The 22,452-nt window shown below is 38.6% G+C and overlaps 1 long non-coding RNA gene across 2 annotated transcripts; it reads left to right on the forward strand.

Moving 5' to 3' along the window:
* Nucleotides 1-4,556: 4,556 nt before the first annotated feature.
* LOC103096479 (uncharacterized) lies at nt 4,557-22,018 on the forward strand. 2 transcript variants are annotated; one of them, XR_008912177.1, is made up of 4 exons: nt 4,557-5,176; nt 13,587-13,697; nt 15,784-15,882; nt 21,883-22,018. It is a non-coding gene; the product is annotated as an uncharacterized LOC103096479 (long non-coding RNA). The 2 variants fall into 2 exon arrangements; XR_472681.2 differs by lacking the exon at nt 4,557-5,176 and adding an exon at nt 12,409-12,477.
* The last annotated feature ends 434 nt before the right edge of the window (nt 22,019-22,452 follow it).

Raw genomic sequence — 22,452 nt, forward strand, 5'->3', positions numbered from 1 at the left:
TTCTTGGCTGTGGATCTAATTTTCATTACACCATGCTGCCTGCTGTTCCCTGAGCCCACTTCTCTTCTCCCTTCATATTACTCTCCTTGGTAATCTCATCATCTTCCATGGATTTGATTACATTTTCTCTGTACTGATGATTCTCAGATCTACCTATCCTGCCCCAAACTCTCTGCTGACTTCATTTTCTTTTCCAGTTGTCTGTCAGATGTCTCAAACTAGATGTCTAGTAGTTATCTTAAACTCAGTATATTCAAAATGAAACTCATTATCTTTCACCCTAAACCATCTTTTCCTTTTACCTTCCCTCTAAGTGTAGAGGGCAACATCATCCTTCCAGTCCCTTAGACTTGCAACCTAGGAGCCATTCTAGGATCCTCAATATCTAATCCATCATGTCCAATCTATTGCTAAGATGATTTCACCTTGGCAATATCTTTTGAATACTCTTCCTTCTCTTCTCTGACACTGCCACCACTCTTGTACAGGCTCTCATCACTTCATACCTAAACTATTGAAATAGCCTTCTGTGGGTCTGCCTGCTTCCAGTCTTTCTGTACTCCCATCCATCCTCCATTCAGCCACTAAAGTGATTTTCCTAAAGCATAGTTCTGATCATGTCACATCCTTATTCAATAAACTCCAGTGGCTCACTATTGCCTCCAGGATCAATTACAGAAAGCTTTGTTTAGCTCTATTTTTTAAAAATTTAAATATTTTTTCCATGTTTCCATGATTCATTAAATCCTACTTCTAAAGCATTAGTTCTCCAAAAATTATACAATGGCAGCATGAAAAATGGTCCTTAAGCATACACATTATTCTATAGTAACATAATAACAAATAACTTTTTCATTACAATAACTTTGACACAATATGTCTTTTCAGCAATAAACAACAAGCAATGACACTGAAACTCAATGGCATGATGGTTACCTTGTAATATTTATAGGGAAAGATGGGTGGATATAAAGAACTGGGAATATGGAAGGTTTGTAGCAGGGAATGGAGGAGTTGAAGGGAGAGAGGGAATACAGCTGCTGGTGAGGCAAAAGGAGAGAGATGTCCCTGCTGAGAGGCTATTTTTTAACAAAATGGGGTGTCTGAGAAATGATCCACTTATGATAGCCTGCGGGGATGTCTTCTCTATGGATTGACGTGGAAGATACCCCTGAGCAGGCAAGCACAGAGCCTCCTAAGGGACAAGCCTTTCCCTAGACTTTGGTCACCCAGCAGGGTTCCGATAAGGACCATTTTTAGTTGGATGACTGAACTGAGGTTTAGCTCCCTCTATGCCCCAGAAAAGATAGTCCACTTATCTGACTGTGATATTCAAATAAGATAAATTTTAATAACCAGTTCAGATTGGAGAGGTATCAGGGAAAAGGGAAGAGGGATAATAAGGTTGGAGTCTTTCTCAGCTTTGGAGCTGAGGCCAGGTGTCACAGGCTGGTGGAGGGTTTCTCTTATTCCTGTCTATGCTATATCTGTGCTAGTTTTCTTAATTTCAAAAATCTTAGTGGTAGACAGCAAGCAGCAAGAAAAGTTCTGACTTTAAGAGCTGGTTGGGCCTGTCTCTTCAGGCTGAAGAAATATAGGCACTTCTATCCAGAGACTGGGAAGAAATGCTCCTCCTACTTCCCATGCCAGGAAGGAAGTGCTGGTCAAAAGACCAACTGCCACTCCCAGTTGCCCCTTCCCCCACCAACTGTCAGTCTTGTCAATTTCTTCTCTCTCTAATATTCCCACTGTTGCTTGTTCCAACACAGTGGCAGAAAGTCCAGAACTTGTTTTAGTTTCCTTTCCACAACCTGAATCAACTTGTCTGATCTGGGTACATAACTTTCAATGGAAAACCTTGCTACAAAATCATATCCTAGATCTGGGGGAAAATTAACATAAAATTCTTTTATGTTATCTGTCATTGAAGATTATTAATACTTACTCTCTGGATGATGAGGATGATTTGATCTAAGCAACTGATATCTTTGAATTTCAAGGTAGGCTAAAGGGGAAAAATCTGATATGAATCTACAGCATTAAATTGACCCCATATTCTATAAAAACTCCCTAGATGAACCCTCAAAAAACAGACTCTTGAAACCTCTGAGAATTTTGACCCTGAAGCTCCTTTTCCCTGGTTTAATATTTGTTCTTTAGTAATTACTTATGTAGACCATAGCCCCAAATATTATCTCTCTGTATTACCAGGCCATGTAAAAATCCCCAAACCAAAAGGAAAATAATTTTATTGAGGCATAAGATCAATGTTTTTCTGTCAATAAATGGGCAATTTTTCAAAAGCAGAAATCCAGGTTATCCTCAACAGTGTGAAAAATTGCTTAAAAATAATAATTAGAGAAATATGAATTAAAACAACTTTAATGTTTTACTTCACATTTATCCAGCTTTCCATTTTTATTATTGATGTGGTAGAATAGATCAAACAGAATTAGCTGGCATGGGTGGCTTATGATCTGGATCTTATCTTTTCCCACAAATCTACCCTAGCTTCCCTATTACTGTTAAGGACACCACCATATTTACTGCAAAGGGACAGTGTAAAGAAAGGAGATGAAGGGTAGTGTACAGATAGGGTATTTCAGAAATATGCTGGTAACTGTCTAACAACCAGCTCTCTGAAAAAAAAAAGTACATACAAGTATTTAAGTTTAAATCTTAATTATTAACATTTTCTCCAACATTTTATTAAGTTTAGACAATCAACAAAACAAAGCAAGCCCTGATTTGTAATGTTTCCTGATTTCTGAGGTATAAATCCACTGAAAATTTGAAAACTGGCTATTAAAAGCTGGCCAGAGTCAGCTTCAGCATAGCACTAGAACTGGGTATATTGAGCTTGGAGAAGAGAAGATGGTATGATGGTATGATATGTATCTTTGGATATTTGAAGAGCTGTTATATGGAATAAAGTTTCAACTTGTTATGCTTGGACTGGAAGGCAGAACTGGGAATGTGGAGGAAAAGTTTCCATAGCTAAGGATAGTGAGAGGAATGAGAAGGATCCGTCTCCTTTCAGATATAGAGGGAAACGCTAGTTTCATGGTAGACCATGGATAGGGGATAGCAACAGAAAAAAACCTTTGGTGAGAGAGCAATGTAGTGTTGAGCTCTGCCATGGGGGAGTGAATGTTGGTTGCCTGCTTTGGAAGGTCCTAACTTGTCCGCAGTAGAACAAATCACACATGCTGTATCTCAAGGGGAAGGTAACCCAATAGAGGGAGGACATGTAATAATCTCACATCTGAGTCCTTTACTGTGGAAATAAAACTTTTATGTGTAAGGGTGGGAGTTTCTACTTCCACCCTGATTAACATAATTATAAACGGAATAGAAACCTTGATTTAATACATCCATCTATCAATCAACAGAGTAAACTAGGCATTAAGGAATTTCTCTATAATCTCATCACAATGTGTGGACAAGCCCTTAATCAGATTAAAAAGGATCATAGGATTCTTGGCCACTGGATAAAAGGCAGATGATGCCATATAGGAAATTTTTTGTGAATAGTTGAGATGATCAAGTCACATCTCTTAGGCTACTTATAAAAATAGTGGTCAGTTTCAGTGATGAGGCCAGTCAAGCAGTGAACCAGCTCTACAGCAAATAGTCCCAGATTTAGGCACTTGAGAGGAAATTCCTCTGGGCAGAAGGGAGAGAGTCTGTCCCTTGGTCTCTCTGTCTTTTTTGGCTCTTGCTTTACTGAATCGATTTCTCTGTCTTTTTCCATTAAACATGTCCCAGAAAGATGGGACCAGTTAGAGAAAAGGCATCTACTTGGGAGCAGAGAGATATAGTAAAGGCAAACAGATGGTCCCTTGAGAAAGGAAAAGCTATATACCCAGTGGTAGGAAGACACACTGAAGACAAATATAAACATAGAAAGATAGCTACTTGAAAGAAAAAAACAACTTGAGGACTCTCATTGACTTTGTATGTATTTGTGGGACAGTATGCCCAAAGCTTTTATGGGGAAAGTGTTTTTTTTTAACCAACTATTTTTACAAAACTATCTTATTAAATATCTTTTCCTAAAAAATTTGACTGACCAATGTCAAAGAAAAGCAGACTGGAGGTGGGGCAATACCAGAAAACCTAACCCATTAGGGTTAGCCCTCAGATCCTGAAGGAATATTAATTAACTCAGTTTTGAGGGGTCAGAATGTACAAATTGGAGTATGAGATCCTAAGGGAATGTGATACATAATTTTAAGCTTTTTGAGCGTGTATGCTTATGTGTGTCCTTATAAAGGAAACTGGTATCTACTCCAAGATTTCCACTTGCCTAGTTAGGGATCACATCAGGGAATTGAGTCCTCAAGGTGTACCTGGGCCCTTTGTGTCAGAAGGCAGACTTGTAACATAAGGGTTACATTTATGATAGAGATACGAGAGAGAGAGAGAGAGAGAGAGGTAGGTTTTGCAGGACGTGTGGACCAAGATGCAAAAGAGGATTCCAACAGAATGTCCCTGGTTGTTGGCGGTTGAGTTGACAGGGGGGAGGGACTTTGGAACTTAGTCTCTCTCTCTGGCTCTGTGCAGTTGGAGCTGAGGAAGGGGTTTCAGGTCTCTGTGTCTCTGACAGGAAGTCACACTCTTTTCCCTGGAGGCTTTTGCTGGTCACATACCAAGAAGAGAAACTGAACTTTTGAACTTAAGTCTCTGGCTCTCTGGCTCTGAGCAGCTGGAGCTGAGGAGGGGGCTCGTGGTCTCTGTGTCTGAAACTGGAAGTCATTCTTTTCCCTGGAGGCTTTTGGCTGGCCACACTTCGAAACTGGGCTTTTGGGACTTAGTCTCTGGCTCTCTGGTTCTGAGCAGTTGGAGTTGACCAGGGGGCTTTTTGGTCTCTGGGTCTCTGACTGGGGGACACACACTTGCTCTCAGGAGGTTGAAAGCTGGCTGAGAGACTTTTGTGAGGCTGACTTGACTTTTGGACTTTGTCTCTGGCTCTGAGCAGTGGAAGATGATCAGGGGAGAAGCTTTTGAGTAGGTGGTCTATATGAGAGTTGAGCTGGCCAAGAGGAAACTTAGAGACTTTGAATTTTGTTTCTATCTGAGGTTAAGCTGAGAGATCTGGCTGATTTGTGAAGAAGAAGAAAGAAGATTTTGAACTGCTATTGTCCTCCATCTTTTCAACTAAGAGTCACAGTTTGTGAGTCCCCAAACCCTCAATTTTATATCATTTAGATTAGGGAAATTCCTCATCCCCCTTACCTCAGTTTCCCATACTGTTATCCCAATAAATCCCTTGACTGAGAAAGCAACTAGAATATCTTTATAGTTCACTCAAGAGGGAGGAAAGAAGCAAAGGCTTCAAAGAAGATTTGGGAGGTGAGGGAGGAAAAAGGGAGAGATTGGTTAAGGGAGGTAGTGAGGGAGGAAAGGGCTTAGGAAATAGATTGATACATCATCAATCAATAGGGATCAATAGGCAAACCCCAGAGTAAACCCCAGAGCAGTCCCTTATAAGCAGTAGTCCTCTGTGTATCCGCATCCCTGTGTGTGTGAGACATTCCCCAGTATTTGTCTGATCTGCCTCAATTACCAATAAGCAGGTTTAAGTGCCTGTGGCAGCCCTCTCTAGTAAAAGCCAGCCAGAGAATAACAGCCATTGTGAAGAAACAGGTTCCCCTCAGTTTACCTTCTCCACTTCAAGAAATAATAGTTTTCAGTCAGTTATATTATTTATTTCACATTTCCTAATTCAGTTCTAAACAGGAAACCTGCCTTTTATAAAGGGGCATAATATAGGACTTGCTATGCTTTGAAAGTAATTAATTGTAGATTATATTAAACTACCTTATGATTTATATCATTCAGCAAAATAAAAAAGGCAGTTAGATGAAATTTGCATAGTAAAAGTTTTAACATTTGAGTCATTAACTTTTCTATAGAATTGAAAAAAACCTTGATGATGTTCTATTACTAATTATAAAGAGAAGGCCATGGGGAGGAGGGAGATTAAAGCTGAGCCAAAAGTGTAAGAGTGAGAGAAGGAAAGGGTAAAGAAATGTTGGTTGCTAAGAAGGCAGAAATCTGGCATAGAATCAAAAAGGGAAAAAAATCTCACACTAAACTGACAGAAGACCAGGAAACTATTAAAGTATAAAACATGTTTTCCATGACAGCATGAGCTTAACTACACTGAGCATTCTTGACAGGGTGGTTACAGAGGCCCCTAATATAAAGGACAGTCACAAGAGGTCAAAAAGTAATGACTGAACTAGGAAAAGGTCCTAATGGTTCAAAAATATTGATAGCAATTCTTTTTGTATTGGTAAAGAGTTGGAAAATAAAGGCATGACTAAACCAATTATGGTATATTAATATAATTAAATTAGTCTCTAGTAATAGAAATATTATATTTTATGAGGTTTATTAAAGATTATTAGAAATCAAGGAATAAAGAAATACAAAATAAGAAAACCATGTGCCTAGGTATTCATAGCTTACTTACTACATTTTGCAATGGCCAAGTAGAGAGCATAGAAGAGCATAGAAGAGGTTGAGGTAGGCATTACCACCAGTTTAAATACTAATTGTGATCTCGCCCAGGTGGGGACTCAGGTGAGATTATAGGGAATTCTGGGAAGTACCAAGGACTTCTGGGGATTGAAATCTAGGGTTCAAATATCCATTTTTACAGTAAGAAATAATGAAAGAGATGCTTTCAAAGAAGCCTAGGAAGACATATCAACTGATGAAGAGTGAAGCGTGAGCAGAACAATTAATACTATAGCAACAGTATAAAAATGAACAATTTTGAAAGATTTAAGAATGCTGATCAATGATCCCAAAAGACTAAGAAAGAATGCTTCTGACCTGACAGAGACATAATGAGTGAGATATGCAGAATGAGACACATGTTTTTGGAAGTTATCAATAAGAAACTTCATTTTGCCTGACTTGTTTGTTATAAAGCTCTTTCTTTTCCTTTTCTTGGAGATGGAGAGATGAGAGAGAAAAACAAAATAAATACTTGATAATTGAAAAAAAATTACAAAAAAAAAGTAGTGAGTTTCAGTAGAGGCTCCCAGCAGGGAGATAGCTATCTGAACTCCACCTCCTCCTTTGCAATGCATCTCATTTAGAAGGGTCCACTATCCTTTATACTGACCATGTGCCACTGTTAGTTAAGTCCAAGAATCTGAGGAATAGCAGTGTCTCCTAGTTCAACAACTCTGTGTCCAGTCTAATTCCAGCGGTCATCATCTAGAAAAACAATCTCTGAGGAGAAGGGATCTGGATAAGGGCCCACTACCAACCTCTGACTGAATACTACTGTAAAGAAGGAACATTCTTGAACTGTGGGAAGAGCAGAGACCCTAAGCCATCTACTTTGCTTCCAGCCCACTTTCCCTGAACCATTAATCTAGGAAGCAACCTTATGAATGTATATCTTGGGAGTTATGACTCCCACATACTCAGTACTTGAGACCCAGAAAAGAAAGTTCTCTCCACCAAAGTCCTTGGCATTGTCAAGTGACTTTATATAAGAACTCAATATAGTCTTATCAATGGAAATGACATTATAGAAGATACATCATCATCTGATTTTTTTGGTACTCTAAAGACCTTTGGAACTTTTGATTTGACTTGAAGTTTTATCTCCCTCATACTATAATTTGAACTCCCTGAGAACAGGGGTTGTTTTGCTTTTCTATTTTTATCTCCAGCACTTACCCTAATGCTTTGCACACAGGAAATGTTTATTAAATCCTCCTTCTCTCCCTTTCTCCCTCCTTTCCTCTCATCCTCTTTCCCTCCCTTCTTTCTTTCTTCCCTACCTCTTTTTCTCCCTTCTATGAATTAAAGACCAGAGCTAGAGTCAGGGAAGACTAGTGAGTCAGTTTGGAGGTTAATGAATGCCATTTACTGCTATGGGGGGTGACATGCAAGTGGACAGAAGAGGATGGAAACAAGGCATGTTGTGGGGGAAGAATCAACAGGATTAATAAGTAATCCGATATGAAGGTGAGGTCAAGGGAAGAGCCAAGACTTTGAACTTGAGTGACTTGGAGGATCATGGTTCCAGGGAGGGAGGGAGGGAAAGACAAAGGGAAGAAGGGACAAATGAAGGATATTAGCAGGAAAAGCAGGCCTATGATGGGGGAATATGATGAATTCACTTTTGGACATGTTAAATTTGAGAGGTTAGTGGGATATCCAGGTAGAGAGATGTCTGTAGCTTCTTCAAGATGGGGAGCTGGAGTTCAGGGATGAGTATAATAATAATAATGATAGTAATATTTATATAGTGCTTTGCTATGTGCCAAGAATTGTGCTAAGTGCTTTACAATTATTATCTCATTTGATCCTTACTACAACCCTCTGGCATAGGTTATGCTGTTATTATCCCCATTTTATAGATGATAAAACTGACACAAACAGGGATTTTTTTAGTGATGTTCTCAGGATCCCAAAGTTAGTATGGGTCTGAGGTTAGATTTGAATTCAGGTCTTCCTGACTCTAAGTTCAGCACTCTAGCCACTGTGCTACCTAAATTAGAGCTAGATAGCTAGATTTGGGAGTCATCTTCATAGATATGCTAATTAAAACAATGAGAATGAATGAGATCTCTAAGAGAAAGAATATAGAGGACAGAGAGAAAATTATCTAGGAAAGTTAATTTCCTACTTTTTTGGATTCTATAATTATTCCAGGAACCTCATCATCAAGAAACTCAATATCCTGCCACTTTATATAAACTTTGGTATTTGTACTTCATCAGTAGTACTTTTAGCAACTTCTTTTCCTTTGATTAGATTATGGAGCAAAGAATCTCTCCCAAAGCCTTTATTTAAAGAGGGTTTCCATGATGGTCATCATTTTGGGGACCACCTCCCACTAGCGTACTTATGTGTGAGGACTGTCTTACTTTTTAATATTTCTATCCTCAACACTTAGCCCAAGACTGGTTACATACTAGGCACCTAATAAATATTTATTTATTGACTATCTCCATTGAGGAGACCAGAGGATAATGATGAAAGAGTGAAATGGACAGAGAAGGAGCTTTTGGGCTGGCAAAAGAAAGGAGGAGTCAATGACATTATGGATGTCAGAAACCCATAGCACTAAGGATATTCAGGAGGAGTGGCTGATCAAATATGTTAAGTGCTACAGAAAGGTCAGAGAAGATGAGGGCTGAAAAAAGCCATTGGATTTAGTAATTAAGAGGTTATGTGAGATCTTTAAGAGAGATTTTTCAGTACTTAATCCTTCATGTCTGGAAACCACTATATGATTTTCTACTTACCACTTCTAGAATCTCCAATTTCAACTTGTCCTCAAAGAATTTCAACTATTTTTGACTGGCTAAATAGCAGAATTTGTTTTCATATTGAAGAGCATTTAAATCTCAATAGGATGAAAGATTATATAAAAGGTGGAATGAAAGGCAATCCCTATGCTACAGGCAGAACAGATTTCATCATATCTAAACTATTATTTGCCTAAAGATTAAAAAAAAATTCAACTTGAAAAAATACTTCTCCTTTGGAGAATAAATAAGAACAAAGTTCAACTAAGGAAACTAGAAAGACTCTTTTGGATTTTTCCTCCAAAAGATCATTTTGAAAAAAAATTAAAATATGTATTATTTCCCAGAAATTGATTTAAATGAGTGAACAGAGCCAGTTCAGAACAAATGTCAAAAACTTCAGTGCTTCAGATCAGGCTCAGAATGGATTTACTGTTTTGAACTTCTAAATGCAATGGCTACTGCTATTGGTAGTGTTATCTATTAGAAAATAACATTTTCTACTTTCAGTGAGATAATGTTGAATAAAGAAAAAATTTAATGGAAGAAAAAGGATAATGAAGAGAAAGAAGAGTGGAGAAGGAGACATAGGGTTTTGTAATTATGGGAGAGTTCATGAAATTAAAGGAGGAGGTGAAGGTCTCAAACTGAAGGAAGGGAAAAAGGATTCAAAGAGGCCTCAAAAAAGAAGAGAAACTAATAATACTTCACACTTACATAGAACCTGAAAGTTTGCAAAGTGCTTTACAAATATTATCCCTTTTGATCCTCACAACAACCCATTTTACACATGAGGAAACTGAAGCAAATAGAAGTTAAATAACTTGCCCAGGGTCACAGCTAGTAGTTGTCCAAGGCAGAATTCAAATTTAGGTCTCCCTCATTCAAAGTTCCAGGGCTCTATCCATTGTGTCATTTAGTTGTCTAAAAGATCCAAAGAGGAAGACTAGAGAAGGAAGAGAAAGGGGAATGGAACAAGAAGGGTCAAAGTTGAAGGAGAAGATGGAGGAGAAGGGAAGAAGTGTTGGAGGAAAAAGAATAAAAAGAGAATTGGAAGATGAGGAAGATGAAAAATTAGTGAGAAAAAAAGAAGTTGGTAAACTAAGGGAAAAGAGGTTAGATATAGCCATCAAAGTCCTAATAAAGTGAGATTTTAACTAGGCATGGAAAAAAAAAACAACTTTGTAAATCTTAAAAGATATAACTTCTATATTTCATTGCATAGTACATACTAGGTCTTCCAGAGCTTTATTTGGTTTGATCTTCATCCATAAACTTCATAGTTATTATAAATTTAAGGTATATGTCTATAACTATTATCTAAATATATAACAATATCAATTGACTCAAGTATAGCATGGTTAGATAGTCTAATCTGAGATCTAGTCTACCCTCTTTCCAAGAGAGATAGCACTTGTCATCTCTACAGAGAATAGGGTGGCAATCTGTCCTTTAGATAGTTGGATGGGATTAGGGAAGAGGTCAATGGAGAAGATGACATCTGATCTAGGTCTTGAAAGAAGGGGAAATTTTTTTTTTTTTAAACCCTTACCTTCCGTCTTGGAGTCAATACTATGTATTGGCTCCAAGGCAGAAGAGTGTAAGGGCTAGGCAATGGGGGTCAAGTGACACAGAAGAGTGGTAAGGGCTAGGCAATGGGGGTCAAGTGACTTGCCCAGGGTCACACAGCTAGGAAGTGGCTGAGGTCAGATTTGAACCTAGGACCTCCCATCTCTAGGCCTGGTTCTCAATCCACTGAGCTACCCAGCTGCTCCCTAGAAGGGGAAAATTTTATTAGAGGAAAGTATAGGGTCTATTTTAGATATAGATGATAATAGATATAACTAACCTGGGTAGGAATTGCATAAGAGTGGTGAACAATGGGGTTCTTTCCCCTACCCATAACTCCTACAATAAGCATACAATTGGCTGTCCAACACCTGATCAGTTTAGTTGCATTAATACAGGAGAGGACCGAGGGATCTCGTTTCATTCAGATTATTAAATGCCTTCCTGAGACTTATTGAGAGGTAAGACCAGTGAATTTTCCTTTTTTTAAATTTAGAATATTTTCCCATGGTTACATGATTTATGATTTTTTCCTTCCCCTATTCCCTCCCCCCCTCCAGAGTTGACAAGCAGTTCCACTGGATTATACATGTATCATTGTTCAAAACTTATTTCCATGTTATTCATATTTGCAGTAGAGTTATCTGCTAACATCAAAACCCTGATCATACCCCACTGAACCACGTGATCAATCATATGTTTTTCTTTTGCGTTTCTGCTCCCACAGTTCTTTCTTTGGATGTGGACAGCATTCTTTCTCCTAAATTCTTCTGGATTGTCCTGGGTCATTGCATTGCTGCTAGTAGAAAAGTCTATTTACATTCGATTGTGTCATAATGTATCAGTCTCTGTGTGCAATGTTCTTCTGGTTCTTTTCCTTTTGCTCTGCATCAATTCCTGGAGGTCATTCCAGTTCACATGGAATTCCTCCACTTTATTATTCCTTTTAGCACAATAGTATTCCATCACCAATAGATACCATAATTTGTTCAGTCATTTCCCAATCAAAGGGCATCCCCTCATTTTCCAAATTTTTGCCACCACAAAGAGCACAATCATAAATATTTTTGTACAAGTCTTTTTCCTTATTATCTCTTTGGGGTACAAATCCAGTAGTGTTATGGATGGGTCAAAGGGCAGACAGTCTTTTAAAGTCCTTTGTGCATAGTTCCAAATTGCTCTCCAGAATGGTTGGACCAATTCACAACTCCACTGATATTAGTAAGACCAATGATTTTAAACAAGTGTAACTGACTTTTCTTAGCTGTGAATTTTTAGACAAACATTGTTATTCAGTATTGTGTACTTTAGATTTACTCCACCCTGTGTAGTCTAACAAAACAGGAATTTCTACATCCCTACTTAAGGATTAAGTATTTTAGAGGATGGCCTATGACAGACATGTGCTAGCAAATGACAAATCAGAAACAACTGACAGACCCCCTGGACTGTCCTAAGTCAAGCTTAAGCTACCATTGGTACATGTGAGACACAGGAAAGTGATGTAAAAAGTCACTTCTTCTCTCTGTTTTTTTTTTTTTTTTGCGGAGAGGTGACTGGCAGCAGCGTGCTGAGCATCTTGGCATCTTGGCATGGTGGCAGCTATTGTCTGCGTTTGGCAGTGAGTTTCCTTGATACAATACTGGGAGAAGCTTAGTAGCCTAGTTCAGTTGAGGCATCTTCACTGAGATCTCTCGGAGTTTAGGCTGATTGTTTTCTCTTTTACCTTCCAAACACTATCCTCTTAGGAAAGCCTCTAATCTTCTCAAAAAACCCTCATGGCGGAGGTCTTTGAACACCCCTTGGCACAGGCCAGGTGGGAGAAATCCTATACCCCTTTCCTCTCTCTTCTCCTTAATTCCTTCCCTCTATATTAATTAAACCACCATAAAATTTCCAAACTGACTTGGGTATTTTATTTGGGCTATTCCCTGGTGACCAAATTAATTTAGATTAAGTCACAACCCTAAAATTTCTCTTACAATATTATTTAGGAAGTCTGGAAATGAAGAGGTTACATTGCACATAGGCACAGGAGAATCATTCACTAGCTGCAAATAACTATCTTGTTGAACAAAAGGTGCCTGAAAAGAAATTCTCATTCTTCTAAATTCTAAATAATTGATATACATCCAACTTCTGTCCTCAATTCTGTATACACAACTCCCATTGAAATAAATTAGGAGCAACGTGTGTAGTTGAGAATGGAGCCTGTCCCACAGACTAGATTTAGTATTCTTTTAGTCCTGACTGCTCCAGCAGATCATTTCATAGGCTTCTGTTTTTGAAGAAAAAGTTCTCAACTTCTCTTTGCCTGTGATCTTAATCATGGCACAAAGAATAACACTGACTTGGTCAATGAACTTCAGGCACAGAATCAGAACTTCGAAAACCTCTTAGGTCCTTTTACTTGGGATCATCCCTCCTTAGAACTGCACAAGAAAAGTGTTGGCTTTGGGGTTGATCTTTAAATCACTTTCATTCACTAAATCCTACTCACTTTGTGGTTTGAATAAACAGTATCAATGCCTGCAAGCACTTATTAAGTAACTTCTTGGAGAGATACAAAGTAACTAAAATTTGGTATTTGTTCTCAGAGAGCATGAGAGAAACAAGGAAGGACTGAAAATATCTAGGGATCAAGGGAAAGGAGATCTATGGAAGATAGATCTATTTAGATAAGATTTTGGCTTGAGGTAAGTAGCTTCTGTTTTCTTTTCTCTTTGCTAGACTTGGCAGGAATGTGCTGTCACATAACAGCAACTGAACAGATTACCTCATAAGCAGATTTTATGGAGAGAAATGTTTTCTGCCATAACAAGTCCCATTCAAGAGCACCCAGTGAGTAAATCCCTAAGATCAGTAGAAGAAACTCAGCATGTTTTCAGTCTGGAGAAGACAAAACAGAAAGGAAATGTGATGTTGGCGTTCAACCCTTGAAGGGCTATCTTTCTGGGGAAGGGATTAGAATTGTTTTGCTTGATAATAGAGAACAAAAGGAGGAACAATGGATGAAAGGTGAAAAGCCAAAATTTAAGCCTGGTGTCAAGAAGAACTTTCTAATGATCAGAGCTATCTGGATGTGAAACTCATTGCCCCAGAATGTAAGCTCTTTGTGAATAGGGTTTCATTTCTTGTGTTTGTATTCTCAACATAGAGCACACTGACTGACACATCCTAGGCACTTAATAAATATTTGTTAATTTATTGTTTGCCTTAAAAGACAGCAGTTTCCTCCACATTGGAAGTCTAATTGGATACTTATTGGGAAGCTAAACAGGGAATTTCCCCCACCTAGAGACAGAGGACTAGGAGGCCTCTAAGATCCCTTCCAAATGAAGTTCTGGGATTTTTGGACAAGATCTGTGGATTAGGAAGTTTTTCTTGGCAACCATGTTGCCAAAGGGGGGGAAAATTCCTGTATAGCATCTTAAAAGAAGCAACCATCTTTCCTTTGCTTATAGACCTCCAAGGAAAATCACCATCTCCCAAGGCTTAAGTGCTTGGTGTGTGTACATCAGTATCTCAGTAATTCAATACAATAATTGGTTGGTAATTCAAATACAATAAATGATGATGAATTGAAAAATAAGAGATGGGAAGGGGGGAAGAACATTGTTTTAATAGTCTAGGCAATAGGTGATAAGAACTTCAGCTAGGCTGTTAGCAATATCATTAGGAAGAAGATAATACGGATAAAGGAGCAGCTAGGTGGCCCAGTGGATTGAGAACTAGGCTTGGACATGGGAAGTACTGGGTTTGAATCTGATATCAGATATTTCCTAACTGTATGGCCCTAGGCCAGTGATGGCAAACCTTTTAGAATTTTTTAGGGATTCTGTGTCAAGTCCCTCCCACACCCCAAGACTGCATGCAGCACTCCCCCACCCCCAGTGCCCCTCTCTGTTCTGGGCAGGGGCTGGGCTCCCAGCCAGCTTGTGGCACAGGTTGGGGTAGATGCAGCTTCCTTAGGCCAACATAGGACCTCCAATGAAGGTGCTGCTTCCAGGCTTCATTTGGCCAGAGAAGACTAACAATGTTGGGGAAGGATGGGGGGTTGGGTGGCTCAGAGACCGAGTGCCCCCCAACCCTGCATTTGTGGATGGGGTGGGGGTGAGGGCAGGCTTCCAGTTGACTTGCGCAATTGAGAAGTCACCTCCTTTTGCCACTGGACCTGCCCCTGAATCCAGCCCTGCCTGCCTATTTGGCTGTTGCCCACATGGGGGTGGGAGCAAGGGGCAGTGGAAACATAGTTAGCCTTTGAAGGGGTGGGGTCACCCCCCAGGCTGGCAGTTGGTGAAGAAGGAAGGAAGAAAATGGAGATCTTTTAGGGTGTGACACAGGGTTAGTGGAGGTAGAGAAGAACCTCCCCTCCCCTTGTAACCCCTAGTCCCAAACAGGGGAGGGAAAAAGAGATGGGATTGGTTTAAGCATTCTACTCAGAGGAGGGATTAACCACAGAAGGGTGGAAAAGTGCAGTGGGGAGAGGAAAGGGAGCAACTCTGCTGGGGATGGCACAGTGCTTGTGTTTCTGTGTGCTGTCTTTGTTATGGGTACCATAGCTTCACCATCATGACCTTAGGTAAATCACTTAATCCCCTATGCCTAGCCTTTATAGCACTTCTGCCTTGGAACCAATACTTAGTAGAAATTCTAAGACAGAAAATAAGGGATTAAAGAAAAGATAATATGGAGAAAATTGATAGGACGTGACAACTGGTTGAATGTGGGGAGGGAATAAGAGGAAGAGTCAAAGAGTGCTGAGGTTTCAAATTTGGATGATTTAAAAAAATGGGTAATAATTATGTCAGACTTTATTATATGTTTATGATTGAGGTGGCTGTTTCTGGGGCTACATCTATATGATAATGTACAAGTATTCTCTCTTTATCCCTTCTTTTGCTTCTCTATTCAATTTGTATTGCAGTCTCTTAGGTGGTATTCCTTCCCTGACCTCAATCCTGACAGGAGTAATCGACTTGATCCGACCACATCATTTTGATATTTTGCAAACACCCATCTGTTGGTATGTCATACACAGATGTTAAAACTTGAATCTTTTCAGGTTTTTTTTTCTAGTTGTTCTAAGTACAACAATGGCTAGTGCTTCAGTGAATTCTTGGGTAAATTCAAATAAATTTCCCCAGATTTTTCACATCGTAATGTTGCTTGAATCTTACACAAAAAAATAGTTTGCTTGAGGAAGCCATATTGAGACCTACGGTATCTGAATACTATAGCCCAATTTTAGCTATTAAAAAGAATAAGCTAAATTGAGATGGCACTCCCGCCTGAAGATTTGTGATGGATTTAAGGGCTCTGAATAATTTTATGAGGAAAAGACACACTGTCATGCCATCTCCAAATGATATCATAACCCAAATACCTGCAGAAGCTAGGTGGTTCACAGTGTTAGACCTGAGCAATGCTTACTTTACCATACCGTTGCACCCTGATTCTCGAAATATTTTTGCTTTCCAATAGGGACAAATTCAGCTGTGCTTTACTAGATAACTGCAAGGATGTTGTGAGTGTGCTTCAGTATTTTGACAACTGTTGCAAAGAGATCTAGCTACCATAACTTTCAAATGTAGTAGATTGATACACTATGTGGATGATTCATTGCTAGCATCTCCTGACCCAAAAACATGTTTGGAAGACTCATGTTTGGAAGAAAGTATTGATAGAACTTTATAAGAGAGGACATAAAGTTTCTAAAAAGAAGATTCAATGGGTCCTTCCAATAGTGGAACATTTAATATTTGTCCTGAAGGGGAGCACCAGGAAAATCTCTAAGAAAAGGATAGCAGACATAGAGAAGCTAGGCATCCCTAGAACTAAGAAAGAACTTAGAGCTTTTCTAGGGGTTGCTGGTTTCTCAAGACAGTACATAGTGGGATATTCTCATATTTCCAAGTTCTTAACTGATTTGACAAAGAAGGACATTAAAGAACCATTACAGTTGAATAAAGAACATTTAATGCTCTGAGCCTGGCACAGCTTTGCCCGCAAGGTGCTCCCTCCAGACCAGCACCTTTTCACACCTAGAGGTTTCAGCTGCCGCTGGAGGTTTAGCACTCTCGTTGGAGGAGTGGTCCCAGAACCTTCCTTCTTCCTTCCCCTTAAACTGGTGTGTTCTTGAATTCTGGCTTTTGGGGGGAGCATACCTTTTAAGTTGTCTCCAGCAGGAGGGTGCCTTGGCTCTGTCTTATTGTTAGGTTTGATTAGGGCTTAGGTTTCCTGTTCATTCAGTTTGTTTTTGCTCCTTCATCCACTCATGGTTATTTTGTTCTCAATGCAGCAACAGATCAGCTAGAAATCTTCTCTTTTCTACAATTCTTTTATTTGATTAAAATGATTCTAGGTTCTTGTAAAAGTGTAGACACTACTAAATTTAATAGGAGAGTAACATAATTCTTGTCCTACATATTATATGTATGGGTGTATGGGGTGCTCAGGGAGGGGTAGTATCTCTGGTATGGAGGGCTTGTCGTGCCCTCCTAGGGCAGCTCTCCAGCCTCTGACCCTCCCCCCCCCCACCACCCAGCTCTCACTTGTGGCTCCCAGTAGCTGCTAGCATGTGGCAGCGGCCACACCCCAGGCAACAGCTTCGACAGGCCAGCTAAACCTTGTGAGGGTAGCCATCAGGTCGTAGACCCCTGGTGAACCAGGGCTTTGTTCACCCAGCATGTGAAGACTGTTTCAGCGGAACAGGCAGAAGAAACCAATAAGAAGGTTCAACGGCTGAGATGGCGACGCAGCAAAGCACTGTGGAGTGCTTAGGGCATGTTGGAGCACAAAAGACAATACGGCCATCCAATGCAGCTGAGGAAGTCTCCAGACGTAACAATTTTTCATGCCACTGGACCCAGGCTTCCAACGCCGAGAGAGTGAGACTGTCTCTGTGCATTGACTTTTCCACTTAAATCTCCTTCATGCACAAGTGTCTTTGTGCACACTCATCTATACACCATAGATGAAAACGCACAAAGACAATTGTCATCCTCGGTTACCGAGAGACTTCTACTACTACTATTCTCTCTTTATAAAATGAAATATTTAGTGAATAAAGTAGTTAACTATATCAAGTTGGTACCAAAACAACTATTTTAAATAGTCTATTTAAAGAAAAGGGGGGAAAATCAGGCAAAACCTGAACTGTTGTGACAATGCTTAGATAGTCCAAGAAGAGGGTGTAGGATAAACCTGGAGAGCTCCCACTTATGTGTTTCTCTTTTCTCTATCCAGAGAGAGGACACAGTTAGGTCAATTTAATGGGGGAAAAGTTAGAGTAGAAATATCCCTTCCTAGGGTACCTCTCCCACAAATATAAATCCTATAAGTGAAAGTAGGCATGCAGAAGGATTACATACATGAGGAGTACAAATGTAGGGGGGTATGTATGGTAAGGGCACATACATAGGAGGAAACTCATGCCTCTGATGCTGCAGGACCACTTAGTGTCTTCTGGTAAGACACTGCTCTCATTGGGTATGATCCCTGCGGTGAATGCCCTTCCTTCTAGGTGTGCTATACTTCTAGTCCTTAGTGGTTATGCCATTCTGGGCACAGTTGAACACAATTGTCTCAGTCTGCTCTTGCTCTGTTGGTCCGAGATGGTCTCCTGATGGGCCTTACTTTCATTGGTCCCATGGTAACTAACAGATGGTTAGGGGCTGCTGGGTATGTTGTCTCTGTACAGGCTTGCTTCCTTCTACCTGCTTCTGGGCACATATCTTCAGTGACACCTGCTGGACATCTAACTCTACCTCGCTACCATATAGTGGTTTGAATGTTTCCCTGATGAGGGCAAATTGACATCTCTTTAGTCATAATCACCACATCCAGGAATTGAAGCAATCAGCAAACAGAAACATCTGGCAGATCTCATTGGCTCAGGGGGATTCCTCTTATATTTGGACTTCGGGTTGGAAATCCTTCATGAATGTCAAACACCTTTGTCAAGCACATATGCTCCTGTTTTATCTTTCATTTGCTCTAATGAGAGTCATCAAACAAAGTTATCTCTGTTGTTAAATTTATATGGGAATGTTTATAATTTATCTTTAAGGTGACATGTTGTTCTACTGAATACATTTTTTATAGCCAACAAACAATAAGTTAAGTAGAAAAAGGTATCTGTGATCTGTTTAGACATATTTTTGAAAGCTTGTATCTTTCCATTTAACATTTTCATCAAATATGCCCTCTCTGTAAGGTTAGATTAGTCTTATAAACATCTGACAGATATGGGGGAAATAAGCATATTGCATTATTTTCCTATCATCTTTTTATTTTGGTAATAAGAGGGCACATAACAAACATTTGATATCCTTCCTGCTTCTCCACATATTTTCTTAAATATCTCGATAAGTGATTCCTCAGTGCCCTTAAAATTGAGTTGATCCCAACACCAACATTCTCAAGAATAGTCTTGATCTAGTCTAATTACTCTTCTAATCTTTGCTTACTTTATTGCCACTTCTACTTCACTGTGCAATAGCTGGGGACTGGAATGTTAAACTAAATGTAATGTTTCCATTTTCGCTTATGGAAGAAAGTTTTTTGTATATCTTTATACCACTATTGCATTTGTCATCAGTTTTTTGTCCTCTTTCCATCTTTATTCTTAAATATCCTTTGTGCATTCTAGGTTAATTAAAACCCTATCTTTCTGTATATGTGATTATGTCTCCACCACTTCCAGTGATAAATAAGATGACACTTTCCATAATCCTTCAGTATCCTCCACCAAACTATTTTGGAAGCAAGTTTATTTCTAAACATGTGCTTCCCTTGGCTACCATATCTTTCTGCTTGGCAAGGGAATCAAGTATTTGCTGACTAAAATAAGTTTCAGAATCTTTTAGCCTCTTCATTGAAGGATGTACCTTGGTTAAATCTAAGTGGAAAATCATGATAATCTTTCTTAATGTTTGTTTTCATTTAATTTCCCATTATTGGTGCCAGTTTGTTTAAGTATATCAGGTTGGAGCTATCTTAATTGTATGTATTGCCTCTTTTCTTCTTCTTTGTTCTAATTCAGTATTGGTTTTTAACTATGCTCTAACAAATCAAAGAGGACACAAAGATTTTTTTAAAACAGTTTCCCCTTCAAGAACCTTGCATCTCAGTATAATTCAATAAATATTTCTCAAGTATCAACAAATATTTAGACAGTGTGCCAGGTTTGGGGGAAATGTCAAAAATTAAGGATGACCTAGTGCCTATCCTCATGGAAATTGCAAGTCTATGACTATATTACATAATAAAATGACATCTGCATAAGAAAAGAACACATGTGCTATATGAACTCCGAAGGAAAAATTATAACTGACATTTATATAATGCTTTAACTTTTTTGAAAGCATTACAAATGCCACATTATTGAGAAAACATTCATATTTACATTAAATGAAATAAATATTATTTAAAGAATTAAAATAGTTATTTAAAAATGAAAATTATTATTTTAAGGAATTATTTGCTAAATAAATGTCTTATTATTCCCATTTTGCAACTGAGAAAAGTAAGGCACAGAGAGATTTAATAATTTGCTTATTGTGGTCATATAGCATGCAAATGTCAAGGTCAATATCTCCTTCTATACTCATGAACTCATCACTCTATCCACATGGCATAAACTGGGAGAGCAAGAGAAGGCATCTTTGATAGGGTAGATTTTGAACAAGGCCTCAAAGGATAAAGAACATGTTAATATCTGAGATAAGAGAGAGGACATTCTAGGCATAAGAAAGTGGCATGAACATAGGCACCAATGACAGAAAATTTTGGGACATGTATGGAGAATGGAAATCATCCAATTTGGCTAGATACTAGAATATTTGGTATATAAAGCACAATGAACATTTATTAGGTATCTACTATGTGGCAGTTATAGTGCTAAGCCCTAGGGGTATAAAAAGAGGCCAAAAAATAGTTGATGCCCTCAAGGAGTTTGCAATCTAATGACATAAGATAAAGTTGCAAAGATATGACAGTAAGTACTAGATAATGGAGAAACTTGGTTGCCTGATAGAGGGAGAACAAGACATTTATGCTGCACTGAAAAAGTTTTGAAATGGTACCCCATATCCAACATTTGAAAATGATGCTGTCTGTGCATGACCAGAAATATGATTGATAACAAAATAGGTATTTGCGTTCTTGGCAATATAATATTAATATTATAATATTAAGATAGCTATATCTATATATTATATGTAGAGAAAACTAATATTAAGACATTGTCCTTTGATGTATACACCTGTCACTAACATTTTTTACCCTAGGCAGCAATCTATCTTGTTTATTCCTAATTTCAGCTTCTATGCCAGGTTTCAGGATTTAGCTTTTGTCTTTTTGTCCCATAGTCAACCAGGAACCATTAAAGGGTCTTGAGCAAAGAAATATCAATACCAGATCTTTACATGAGAATTAATCTTGGCAAAGATGGAAAGGGTATTGGAGGGGGTAGAATAGAGGCAAGGAAAATGCTTAAGATGTTGTCTATGTATGTAAATAATGAGAGTGGTAGCAATTAAAAATGGAAGGGGGGAAGTGATAGATTCAGAGATATTTTAGAAGAGTGATTCAGAAAACTTGTCAACCTGCTCCATGTGGGGAGTAGTGTTTAAAGACTACTTTTCTAGATTTTTTTTTTTGCTACTACATTCTGATGAATTAATCCTTTTAGAAATATGTGGTTTGAACAATGTCATCAGCACAGAATCATTCCTGGACACAGAATTAAATATTTTGAAATTTTCATGTGCACTACATCCTTTTCTTTTTCTTTTCTTTTTTATCCAAATCTCTGACTTCATCAGTGCAAATAACTGCTGAAATGGAAACTTCTTCATCAAATACTGGAGGGCAACTTTGCAACTCACCATCTGGAGAGTTGCCTGAGGAAATGAGAAATTAAGTGAGCTGGCCATTTCCCCACAGCCAGTATGTGTCAGAAGTAGAATCTGAACCCACAATCTAACTAATAATCCATTTTGCCTTTCTTTTGTCTTTACAGATGATTAATGAGTTAAACAAGATGAACTCTGAGGGTCCTGATGGCAAGAACAGTCTATGAATTAAGGAGCTCCACTACTACTTCTGACCAAAAAACTCCTATTAATAAATTAGAATAAGACAAATCACCCATTATGCCTCAATGACAGCATTTTCTGCTTATTTTCTTTCTGCATTTCTCAATTCCATGAAAGTAATGGGACTTTGTCTTCATAGTACTTTTTCTTTAATCTGAGAAGAAAAATGTTTTGGAATTAGAAATAGACCCTTACCTAAACATTAGATAGAACAGCCACACACTTCTAAGCTAGTGAAAAGTTATGACCCATATGATAAAACAAAAACAAAAACCTTATTTGCAGAGGAAATAAGTCATAAAATTTTTATAGAGACAGAGTTTTGTTATTTTCAAGAATACTCTAAGAAATTATAAGGTAAGACTCCAATTGAAACTACCTGCACTACGGCCTCCTAAACCAGCGCACAGGGAGTGTTCTATTCAGTTGAGTTTTTCATGTCTAGTGCTATTCTGCTCAGACTTAGTCCCTATGGCTAGCAAAATCCTTCCCAA

The sequence above is a fragment of the Monodelphis domestica genome, chromosome 5 (genome assembly GCF_027887165.1).
Source record: "Monodelphis domestica isolate mMonDom1 chromosome 5, mMonDom1.pri, whole genome shotgun sequence".
NCBI classification, from domain to species: Eukaryota; Metazoa; Chordata; class Mammalia; order Didelphimorphia; family Didelphidae; genus Monodelphis; species Monodelphis domestica.